General features: G+C 47.3%; 1 non-coding gene across 1 annotated transcript; it reads right to left on the bottom strand.

Annotated features, from left to right (window-relative positions):
* Window positions 1-2428: 2428 nt before the first annotated feature.
* LOC118452219 lies at window positions 2429-2545 on the bottom strand. Its single transcript, XR_004841914.1, has one exon. It is a non-coding gene; the product is annotated as a U5 spliceosomal RNA (small nuclear RNA).
* Window positions 2546-2865: the final 320 nt, after the last annotated feature.

Below are 2865 nucleotides of genomic sequence, written 5' to 3'. Positions count from 1 at the left end.
GAGATCATCCAGTTCAATCTCTAGCAGTGACTGGAAGCAAACCATATTTTTCCATGACCCACTGATTTAAAGAAGTTTGTATTACTATATATTTGTGTCCTAATCCATCTGCCTCTCTTCCCATCTGTTTCCCACTCCCCTGTTGCCCACAGCCCCTGTGCCTCCTCTCTGGCTGTTGCAGCTTCACCCCCCCCAGGTCCCCCAGCCTCTGCCCTTCTCCTGCCTCTCACCTTCCCATCTGCTGTTTACACCACCTCTCTTTATTCCCTCCAGCAATATTCTCCTCTCTGGGCAAACTCCACACACACAGGAGTATTTCTATGCACGAGTGTCTCTATAGCCTAGAGCTCTGTGTGAGTGTGGACAGGCCGGCTGGCTACCGGGAAGGGAAGGGCAATCAAATTACTTTGCAAGCTACGTGCTTTGCAGACCTGCAAAGGGAAACGGTATTTGGAAATCCCTTGCTGCTCTACCAAAATCTATTGGAATAGGCCAAATGTTTCTAAAGCCTGCAATGCTAATTCACCGGTGCTTCAGAGCCGTCCATGCCTGCAGAGCATTCACCCCGTGCCCGGCAGCTGCGTGAGTGCGATGCAGACAGTGAACCAGGATCCAAACCAAGGTCAAGTGCCAAGCCTCGGTGATCAAGATTTAGTATGAATCAGGGAAGATAAATTAGACTCACTGCTTATCTTACTTTCTCTCGCCAAGGTGGGGCTATCTGTGGCTATTCATACGAAAATATCCATGTTTTTCTATTTTAAAAAGAAGACAATAAACTGTTGTTAAAAGAAAAAAAAAGAAGGAAATGTGTCTAAGCTGAGTGGTATTTCCTGACTGGACATTTACTAATTTACTGTTTAATGATGATTAATGCGATCTTGACAGTCAGTTACGGATACATAATTTTTTTTGATTCACTGTTAGACAAAGAAAAATGCTCTGTTGTCCAGAGTCTGTGTGAATAAGCAGATCACTCGACAGATAATATGCTTTGGGGATAGACCAATTATCTCTTTAAAAGGTTAGTGGCTAGTCCTCTCACCATACTCAAGGTCTGCCATCTCATTTACTAGATGTAGGTACCTATAATGTTAAAAACTCTTAACTTGTTCTAAACAAGTCACCACTTCTGAAAGCTTGGTTCAAATTATCACAGCAGAGTGCATTATCCCACCTGTACATATGGGCCCTGCTGACCGATGGGGGCATTATCCCCTTATCTTAAAAAACTGAGTAGAGATAAAGCCGCCTTCCTAACAGAAAAAGCGCTCATATTCTCTAAACTAGATTATCCTTTCAGCTAAGAAGTTCATCAGGTTTGGTGACCAAACACAAATTCTACACTTGTAACGCAATGAATGTGCTTTCAATCCATCCCAGCGCTTGGCTGCACGATGACGCCCATCAACCCTGGGAACTGGGAACGTGCTGAGTCTTTGCGTTGAAGCAACTGGAACCATGCCAGCGATAGGTGTTGTCATCAAGGTTTGTATGTGTTGGCTGAGATGAACCCTTCTGAGGAAAGCATCCAGGCTGTTTCCAGAGATCACGCGCCAGCAGAGCCTTGAAGAAAGTGTAAAGGTCGGTGCTGCTCAGGCAGGAGCTGTGAATTGCTATGTGCTCACTTATCAGTCACACGGGCAGTGCGGGGCAATACCCTGATAGCACAGCGGTATCGCAGTTCTCCGTGCAGAGCTCTGCACGCTACCAGGGTTACTGGGAATCGATAGCATGATACAGCAGCATCCGCACACCAGGCTTGTGCCTTGGGAGGCCTGACCCAGCGCAGCCATCCCATGCCTCTTTTCTCTGCCTCCCCTCCCTTCTTCCTTGGCTTGACAGCACTGCTTGTGTGAGCCACCTTGCTCCAGCAGCGGGGAAGGGCTGGAGGCAAGCTGGACTTGCATCCCGCTCCCTAGCAAAGTAGTGTTGCCTGAGCAGAGCTGGGGAGGGCTGTGCAGTACCATACCCTCCGCAAGAAAGGACATGATGAGAGATGTGCAGTGAGACCCCAACCTTCAGGGCAGAGGTCCTTACACTCTTAGAATCACAGAATCATCCAGGTTGGATAAGACCTTTAAGATCATCAAGTCCAGCCATTAACCTAACCCTGCCATCCCCCCACTAAACCATGTCCCTAAGCACCTTGTCTGCCCAGCTTTTAAATCCTTCCAGGGATGGGAACTTGACCACTTCCCTCGGCAGCCTGTTCCAATGCTTGACAACCCTCTCAGTGAAAAAATTTTTCCTAATGTCCAACCAAAACCTGCCCTGGCGCAACTTGAGGCCATTTCCCCTCATCCTATTGCCCATTACCTGGGAGAAGAGACCAACACCCACCTCACTGCAACCTCCTGTCAGGGAGTTGTAGAGAGTGATGAGGTCTCCCCTCAGCCTCCTTTTCTCCACGCTAAACAACCACAGTTCCCCTCAAAAAAGATGGAGCCTCAAAGAATTCCTCAACACTTGTGCCTGTTCCTGTCCATGGAAAACTTTAGTAAAAGGAGAAACATTTATACCATCTGAAGAGAAACCAGAGTATTGGTACACTGCAGCTTCTCTCTGTGAGTTGGCTTCTCAGCAGACAAGTCTTAGGCCCTCAGTAAGCTCAGGCTGGTATTGGAAGTGAAGTTAGAAAGGAAAAGAGAGGTGCTCCTTCTCCCATAGAGTCCCCCAAGATCCCCGTCTGCCTCTTGTCCAGAGGTTTAGTATTATTGCTGTTTTCAGTGTTATTTTTCATTTTAGTATGTATAGCTTGAAAGTGCACATGTCCATTGCTAATTTAGACCTGGCACGCTGAGTTTGCAAATGACTGGGACAGCAATTAAAATGCATCCAGTAGTGACACGGTGGCAGATGGAG

This window comes from Egretta garzetta, unplaced genomic scaffold, assembly GCF_000687185.1.
Source record: "Egretta garzetta isolate BGI_Z169 unplaced genomic scaffold, ASM68718v1 scaffold64, whole genome shotgun sequence".
NCBI lineage: Eukaryota > Metazoa > Chordata > Aves > Pelecaniformes > Ardeidae > Egretta > Egretta garzetta.
This window is presented reverse-complemented; position numbering and strand designations above follow the sequence as displayed.